At 31.3% G+C, this 9,980-nt stretch overlaps 1 long non-coding RNA gene across 1 annotated transcript; it reads left to right on the top strand.

The window, feature by feature from the left end:
• Positions 1 to 762: 762 nt before the first annotated feature.
• LOC127120717 (uncharacterized) lies at positions 763 to 8,422 on the top strand. Its single transcript, XR_007803241.1, has 3 exons — positions 763 to 984; positions 1,093 to 1,197; positions 8,301 to 8,422. It is a non-coding gene; the product is annotated as an uncharacterized LOC127120717 (long non-coding RNA).
• Positions 8,423 to 9,980: the final 1,558 nt, after the last annotated feature.

Below are 9,980 nucleotides of genomic sequence, written 5' to 3'. Positions count from 1 at the left end.
TTATATATTATAAGAAATTAATTATTATGAATTATGAATATAAAAAAACTTATACTATCGACTCATCATAATTATTTATTTGCATTACCTTATAGATTTTTATAATAAAAATCAAACTTATTTCAATATCCGACGTATAGGATTAATTGAGGATGTAAAATTTATAATGTCAGTATATTTTAATTAAACCCTTAAAATAAATAAAAAATTATATATTTAAAATAAATCAAAATAATATATATATATATATATATATATATTAGAAAATACACTACATTTTTTACTACATTACACAAATCAATCAAAATAATATATATATTTAAAAAAACACAATACTTTACAAATAATTTAAAAAAACATAAATATTAAAATAAATTATTAACACAAAAATCAAGAAAACAGACATATTTAAAATATTTTAGTGTGAACTTAAGATAAGAGACACATTTCTAAAATATGAGTTATTTTGTTAATTTAAAATACTATCAGGATTACCATCATTTTACATAAAATTGGATCAAATATTATATTGATTAGGATTCATTATCAAGTGAAATGTGTGTTGATAAAACTTAAAATGAGATAAAATAAATTATTCAAATTTAAACTGAGATAAAATAATTTATTTATTAATAGTATTAAATTTCATTCAATCTCTCACACTTGCTTTGCTTCTACATTTTCTATGTTCTCACACTTGCTTTGCTTCTACATTTTGTATGTTCTCAATCTCTCTCATCTTGAACTTCTGCCTTTCATCTTCTCCTTTAAACATCTCATGTTCTTTCATCAGCATTTTCTTTTGTTTGAATAAAAAAATTGTTATTATATTGTAGTTGAGTTGTACTTAATGTATTTTTTTCTCATATGTTGCACATCTGAGTTTCAGAGTTTAGTTTCTTCTGGATTTTTTCATCGTTCATATCCTGAATGATTTACCTGATGGTTGGTCTGTGGATTTCAGAACTCGAAAACATGCTGCAGGTACAGGATATGGGTATAAGGTGGTACAGGAATTTTAACAATGTTGTTGAAATTTTTGACAGGAATAATGCATTTTGTTGCCTTATAAATATATGTTTCTTATTGCAGTGTATCATTGATCCAAACGGAACTAGATTCTACTCTAAAGCAGCGGTGTTAAGATATCATGAAAGAATAAAGGAGAAGAGATACAAAACCGCATCTCCCAACAATGTATGTGTCTTTATATTTCTCACCTCGATCTTCCTTTAACTCCCTTCTTTCTTACTACTTGTGAAGCTTTTACTTTTCATGTTATCATTTCTTACACTATTTCTGGAATGAAGCTATAGGCATGCTGCAAATAAATGAGAAAAGGATCATAACATTATTTAACTTGAAAATACATTTATAACCAAGGAAGAAATTAGGATAAACCATGAAAAAATATGCAATGGTTGCGAGGTTTAGATAAAAGGAGAAGAGATAAAAGAGACTTTGAATATTATGATATTAGTGTTATATTATTTAGAAAAACTTAAAGATAAATAATTTTATTCAAATGGGTAAATACTAATTCGTATTTTCGGATGACTCATCTCAATTCTAAATTAATAGGGAAATTAGAATTTCTTTACCCAAATAATCTAGTTTTTCAAAACAATTCCTAAAATAATTCAGTTTTCAAAAAAATTCTTAAATTATCCTACTTTGAAGAGGAGGTGCCAGATGAATTGCCGTCTGTTCTTAAACTTAGAGAGGAGACGACAATTGGATTGGCTAGTCCACATTGTGTTGTCAATCTAATTGGGGCCTATGTGTTAAGTTTTAAAGGATACGCCAATTGGTCTGACACCTGAGTGTGTTTCGTAATTTTTTTTGAAAAATATTGTATATGATAGATAAAGTCGAAATCAGACCAATTCATATTAATATTAATACCTGTTTACACAAAAAGACTAATGTCGATGACCGGAATCACCTAACCGATATTCGGTCCCACATCCCCTCGAACTCGTGGCTCTAACCCACATTGATGATTCATCCCAAGTGTTTGAGTATATGAGGGCCCAGGAACATCACCATCAATAGCAAGAGATTGCCTGAGATAGTCAAACAAATAAGTGTAGTCTTGTGTATGCATCGAAGGGGTACCGCCATAGCTGAGTTCATGACCCATGCCAGAGTAGTTGAGTCGTGTTTGAGTTGTTGGAGGGCGACCTGGACGATTGAATGGAGACATTGATGTGAATGATGCGTCGAGGAACAGTTGAAATGATTGTTGTGATGTTTGATTGACATATGGTTGTTGAAGGTTTTGGTTTTAAGATGTTTGGGCTTCTTGGCTATGGTAGGAGGAGGAATAGTTGGTGTGAAATGATCGTTGAGTGTTTTGGCTAAGGCGGCTATGATAGGGTGATGTGTTGGGTGCATAGCGATGTTGGATGTCTTGATGATGATCTAGTTGTTGGTGGTAGTACGGGGTATGCTCTTGGTATTGTGGTTGCGTGTTTGGCCTGTTAGGGTTGTAGGTTTGTGTGTTTGTGGATCAGAAATTTTGATGGATAAGAGGTTGTGAGTAGTCGGTCTGACAATGTTGTTGAGGGTTAGATGTTGAGCCTTCTGGTGTGTAAGTTGTCTGGCGTGGGTCGTATAGGTATATATCATCGACGATGAACTCAAATCCAATCGACCTGTACCAAGCCATATAATTACGACTTGGTTTTTCTTCAGTTGGCATCACAACGTCTGTTAAGACATGGTCTTGGCGGTGTTTGCATTTGCGACGCTCAGATCTAGCGAAACTTTTCCATGGGTTAAAGTTTCATTGATCGTTTACTTTGTGTAGATGCCACTCTCCTAGGTTTGGTGGGAGATCTGGGATGTGTTGAAGTATACCAAACTGCAATTTAACACGATCACTATTGTGCATCTCCACAGTGACGTGCATGCAGTCCAAGAGGCCGCGTCTTGTTCATTGATTTCATGGTCATGATCCAAATTTAGATATGAACGCCAAATGAACTGAAATGTGAACATATATTAGATTATAAATTTAGAAGAGATTAACAAATTATTACGAAATAATTAGGTTAATGGCCATACATCTGTTGGCTGAAGGTGATCCAAGAGATTGCGATACTGGGTAATACAGTGTCTATGACATCTGTTGGCCGTAGGTGATCCAAGAGATTGCGATACTGGGTAATACAGTGTCTAGGACATATGTTATAACTCATACCACGTGCTGACCATCTGCACCATAAAACTCAAAATATTATTGAGATAATAATTGGTAAGGTAAGTAAATATAGTCCATTTTTAAGAACTTACTTTTGTGCATACGGGAATGTGAATGGGTTGTTGTTGACGGGCGCTAGGGACGGTAGTCTGGACCAACCCCATGCTTGGAGAAAAACAACACATCCAGAAATTGTAGATGTGTCTTTGTATGCATTTTTACACAAAGAGCTATAAAGATAAGTCAAACAAGCGGACCCCCAATTGTAACTTCTTATTCTATCTACATGTCTTAGTAAATGTAAATACATAACATGCATACTAGAACCACTACCTTCGAGAAATAAAAGTAAACTAATTAAAAGCATAATGTAACACCTAGTTTTTATTATTTGAGCCTCCTCGGTAGAATTCTCATCTAACTGTAAGTTGTTATAATATGCTTTAAGGCGTGAAAGGAGTATACCTTGACCTCTCAAGTTATCATCTAACAAATCAACATCCAAGAGGTCCATGCAAATTGAATTCGCATAGTCGGTTTTACCATTTACCGCCTTACCTTTGATAGGCAGTCCCAATAACATGTAGACGTCTTCTAACGTCACGGTACATTCACCGGTTGGAAACCAGAATGTGTGTGTCTCGGGACGCCATCTTTCACATAATGCAAGAATAAATTTATTATCCACCGACTAAGATATTATTTTGCTTATATGTCCAATACCGGCGAGTTCAACATACGGTTGAATCGTCGGGTCCATGTGTACAAATTCATGGACCCGAGTTCGAAACCTAGAAACATCCTAAAAAAGAAACAACAAAATACGTTACTTTATAAAAGATAAACAACAAATTAAGTATCGTTATTAAAAATTATTCTAGAAAAATAATACAAGAATTAAACGCTTACATAAGTTGCTATGTTTGCAACCGTGCCTCTGTGCGATTCACCCATAGTGAGAAGAGACATCTTGTCGAAGTAAATATTTGAAACAGTGGTTGTTGTAGATGAAATAGTTGTTATTGTAGAGGAAGAATTTGTTGTCCTTTGTTTACTATAAGAAGTCGTTGTCACTATTGTGTGATTGAAGGGAAGTGATAGGGGTCTTATATCTAGGAGAGTCTTAGATAGAAACTTCCACGGGTACAGATCAGGTGAGAAGTTTGTAAAACTTGAGGTTGTTTAGAACTTCGAACTAATTCTTTTATAGTGGATTTCCTTCCTGACTTGGATGCCCCAAGATGTAGGTAACATTTTATTAGAATTTTCATGATTAAAATTTTAATTCAATATTAATGATTTTATGAAATGATTTTATAAAATGACCATTTTGCCCTTGGGCCTAAAATCTTGATTTTTGTACATGTTCCCTTAGTCTAGGGCCTTAAATGGAATGGTTCTGATTTTATTTAGATGATTAAGTCAATAGGATATTATTGTATATAATTTAACTTTCCATTTCAACCCCTCTGATTTAGTGTTGACCAAAGGTCGCTTTGGTCAACCAAATCCTTTGTAATTGTGATGTAAGCCTCAAGCCTATTCAAGTGGTCAAAAGACCCTTGATCACTTGATATGGTGAGTTCATTGCGTGCAAGCTATTGCGGATATGCTGAATCTCAGGAGCTCAAGACCTCAAGATTCAAGTGCAAGATCAAGACTTCAAAGTCAATATCAGTCAAGCATAGCTAGCAAAATGGACTACTTCTCAAAGCACATCAAAGGTATCAACACTTGACAAGTGCGATTTAAATTGTAAGTTATAAGCCTTAAGCAATGAGGAATGATGAGACGGGGTTTTTCCTACCCTTGTCTAGGATGACTTTGCGTACGGGGCGTAAACCCTAACTATTCAAAGCATCCACCCTCATTCATAGAGTTTAGCATAATTCGTATCAAACGATTATCAAGTCTTCTCAATACAACAAACAACATGGCATCATCAAGATCAACATTCAGGGTCTTCTCAATAATCAGAAGCCTCTAACAACACTTGTGAGTCATGATAAGAGTTACATGCTATGAGCCTTAAGTAATGAGGAATGATGAGACGGAGTTTCTCCTACCCTTGTCTAGAGTGACTTTATGTACGGGGCGTAGGTCCTAGCTATTCAAAGCACTCGTCCTTGTTCATAGACTTTAGTGCAATTTGAATCATGCAATTGGCAAGTCTTCTTCAAAGCAAGCATTAATCATTCAACACTTCAATAGTGAAGCACCATTTCACATCAATCATTTCTCCCTCAGTGGATCATTAATCATACTCTCTTTGATATTCAGATATCCTTTGGATCAATTCTTTTGTAATCAAGTCTTTGAATCCTAATCAATCAACTCAATCAATGTTTGCCTCCTTAGTCCTCTTGTGCTTTGGCAAACCTTTATTCATTGTGAGCCTTATCAGATCTTTCGTGCTTAGACCCATTCCAGTCAATCATTATTTGCTTTATCAGTCCTCTTGTGCCTTGGCAAACCCCCCAATCATTGTTCACCTTATAAGATCTCTCGTGCTTAGACGAGTCTCTCGCCTTGTAAATCCTCTCGTGTGTAGGCCAATTATTTCATAATCTTTGTTCGTCTTATAAGACCTCTCGTGCTTAGACGAATCTCTCGTCTTGTAAATTCTCTAATGTATAGGCCAATCATTTCATACGTGTGAGAATTTAATTCTCTCAGTTATGAGACTAAATTTTTGTTTCTACTGCGCTTGCCTCTGTTGTTTTTTATTTTGTTTTGAAAAAGATCATGTTTTCTTATGCTTGTGGGCCATTAGCTATATATGAGTTTTAGAAAGGTAGATGAATGAGAGAAATTTGTGAATTCTCTCATAAAATGGGCTTATATACCTCTCCTTGAAATCACCAAACGGCTCTTGTATTTTAGTTCAAATCTCTTATGTGCCATTAGCTATATATAAGTTTTAGAACTCTAAGGTTGCTACTAATATCTCGCAATCTCCTATTAATCAAGGTTTAGGCATAATGAGGAATATTACAAAAATTATGTAGAGTAATCCCCTCACATAGTCACATTCCCTCCATTTCTATTATTTTTAAGCTTTGTCACATATTTTAATGTATTGTGCACTGAAATGTAGTACATTACTTAATCTCTACTCCACTCTAATCAAGCTAGAAAAATACTATGATTCTTACTAACATAGCTCCGATAAAATTATTAAATTAATGTACTCTACATCTACATACAAGAGAAGAAAACCTTGAATAAGAAAACATCTATTTGAGATAAGTTTCATGTGAAAATACAATGAGTTGAATGGAGCTTAGGGTTTCCATTTGGAAAGGGTCTGTTTCCTTTGATAGACCGAGTTAGGCATAGTATATGTATATAAAGTTTTCGTTCACGCCACGAAATCATATGCTCTTATAAGCTCATATTCATTGAATTCAAAGTTTCAAACCATAAAGAGATAACTACAACCCTTTATATATGCCACGTTAGTCTTGTTAACCTATAAGATAAATACACATCTTTGAATAATGGTGGTCAACAAGATGGAATCTAGTCTCGAAGTGGTTAGGACTTATATGGGTACCACCATTATTTTGTTGAAATTTACAAGAGAAAAGTTCTCTCATGTAATTTTCTTAAGCACTTTTTATATTTTATGATTTTGACACACGCATGTTAAGTGGTGCAAAATTGTTTTTGTGGGAAAATATTGAAGCGTGAGAAGGGGGTTAACAAGAGGCTTGATACAATGGATCTTGCTTAATATTCCACGAAGCAGCAATTGGGTTACATCATGTTTTGTGGCATGCATGTAAACTTTTGACAAAATATTTTATACCAAATAATTTAAAATGTTATAATAAATGTGGTATTTCAATTAGGAGTGTTCATATAATGAATTGTCCTGAATCAAATAATATTTATAGTCTATTTCGATTTATAATAACAATTTCAATAAAAATATAATTAATTATTAAAATGATTTTAATTTAGTTTAAAACTAATTTATAGTCAATTTGTGTTTATAAACTAGTTTATAATCAGTTTTCAGTTATAAATCAAATTTATAATTTGAATTTTTTTAATTTCATAAAACAAAATTAATTTAATTTTTTTATAATATTTGAAAATAGTTATTTTTAAATTAAAAAAATTATTTATAGAAAAAAATTAAATTTTTTAGTTTTTTGAAACAAAAGAAAAAAAATTGAAGTAATTTTTTTTAAAATTTCTGGCAAAAAATATTTTTTTTTTAAATTATTTTAATTTTAATTTTTTGGGAAAAATAAAAATTTTAGAATAAAAAATTATATATTTTTTCAATATAAAAAGTTTTTAAAATTTATGAAAAAAAAATTTACTAAAACATTTTTTTATTTCAAAACTTCTATTTTTCAAAAAAAACAAAAATTCCAGAATTTTTTTATTTCAAAAGTCAATATTTTTTTATTTTTCTGAAAAAGTATTTTTTTTTATTTCAATTTAAATTATATTTTTTTAAAGAATAAAAAGAAATATTTTCAGAAAAAATTAATTTTTATTTTATGGAATACAAAACATTTTTTTATAATTCTTTTTTTTATTTTTCATAATTACAAATATTTTTTAATTCCATTTTTTTCTTCTTTTTATAAAATAATTAAAATAATTTATAAAGAAAATTGATTATGAATCAATTTTAAATTGAATAAGAATAATTTGATTTAAATGATTCAATTTATTAACTATTAAAGTGATTCAGTTATCTTATAGCACAATACAATTTAATTTAATAATATTGTTTAATTAACTATATATTTTGCACACTCAAAATTTCAACCGATATATTTATATATATATATATATATATATATATATATATATATATATATATATATATATATATATATATATTATATATATATATATATATATATATATATATATATATATATATTATATATATATATATATATATATATATATATATATATATATATATATATTAAATGATGTAATCGTGTTGGTCTAGAGTTTATGATATTTTATCAATTAAGTTGTGTTTGATGATTTAATGAAATTGGAATAAGTTGGGAAAGTGAAGTTATGTCTAATTTCTTATCGTTCAACACTGTTTGTAAAGGAAAGAAAGTTAGAAAGAGGTTTTATTCGATGTGGTTAGCAACATGGTATATTTGGTTGGAGAAGAATGGCTTATTTAGTAATGGAAAAGTGACAACTTTTTTTGTAAGTGTGCAATCGAAGGTTTAAACAATTGTTATGATCTTCATTTATTTGTAGATATGACAAAAAGACGTTGTATTGTTATATGTACAAAGATTAGACGTTGTTTCGCACTCACAGTTTAAAAAAAAACTAATAATATCATGGTTGTAGAAAAAATTGAGTATATATAATCTAATTTCTATATTTTGTTGCATGTGTTTGAGTTTACGGATTAAAAAATGAGTTAAATGTAAAATAATAATTATTTATATAAATTTTTATAAAAATGAATTGAACATAAAAAAATTATCCACGCCTTATTTTCTTACAAATTTCAAAGATTAGACGATGTTTCGCACTCACAGTTAAAAAAGAACTAATAATATCATGATTGCATGGTTGTATAAAAAATTAAGTATATATAATCTAATTTCTATACTTTGTCGCATGTGTTTGATTCTACGGACTAAAAAATGAGTTAAATGTAAAATAATTATTATTTCTATGAATTTTTATAAAAGTGAATTAAACATAAAAAGAAATTATCCACGCCTTTTTTTTCTTATAAATTTCAAGGCAATTAACCCCATAAATTAAATAAGTCTTCGTCTTATTTATCAAAAAAAGAAAGAAAATGAAGTTAAGTCAATATTACAATAATTATCTAGCAATATCGATTGAGAAGATTTTAAATCCCAAATTTGATAGAGATAAATTTTGAAAAGAGTAAAATGATACCTTTTACCTTTTAAATTAGTTTTGTTATGATAAATTAAGTCAAACTCTAATTATAATATGAGCATATCGATCGAACGATGAGACACACATCATTAATATACATGCATCAAGCCCAACACCATTTATATTCACGCACCAAGTTTTAAAATGATGGGAGTGAGGGGATAAAGGGCAAGGAGAGCAGCACAGAGAAGAAGGCGCACAATGTTATAGAGCGGACAAATGGCAATCCTGATAACTCATAACACTCACACAAGAGCAATTATACTTCGTCTATCAGAGACATAGTGACCTTCAAACGAAGCGGAGGCCTACAAAAAACTTAATACCCTTGAACACCCTATGTGAACAGATATTGTGCGAGATCCCCTCACATACGATATTGCTCCACCGCCAACCGCCAAGTCATACATCATGGGTCCTGAACCAAACACGTGGTGCAAGATCTATAAGGTCAAGGGTCGCCATAAATAATACTTCTACCAACTCAAAAAGGAGATTGAGCTCCTCATCTAGGAAAGCCACTTGGAAAAATACGCCAGAGGGGGCTCCATCCAGACATGATACGGCTCCAACTCCTAAGGGAGTGACACCTCTAGAAACCCTAGATCCAAGAAGGTCAAGGAACGAGGCATGTGAGGTGAAAATAGGCTTGTGCGTCACACCATCAACACCATTGTATGAGGGTTTTCGGGGGGGCATGGAGACTAGCTCTACCCGCAAGAGATATGCGCACCAAGTTTTAACTGTTGAAGGCTTACATACTAGCACTGATTTAGGCGAGAAAGGAACTGTGGAGTATGAGATCACCTTCTCTAAAAAGGACACTTATGGAATCCAGATGCTTGATAACGACCCA

Source organism: Lathyrus oleraceus, chromosome 2 (genome assembly GCF_024323335.1).
Source record: "Lathyrus oleraceus cultivar Zhongwan6 chromosome 2, CAAS_Psat_ZW6_1.0, whole genome shotgun sequence".
Lineage (NCBI taxonomy): Eukaryota > Viridiplantae > Streptophyta > Magnoliopsida > Fabales > Fabaceae > Lathyrus > Lathyrus oleraceus.
Note: the sequence above shows the minus strand (reverse complement) of the source record. Positions and strands in the feature narration are given on the sequence as shown.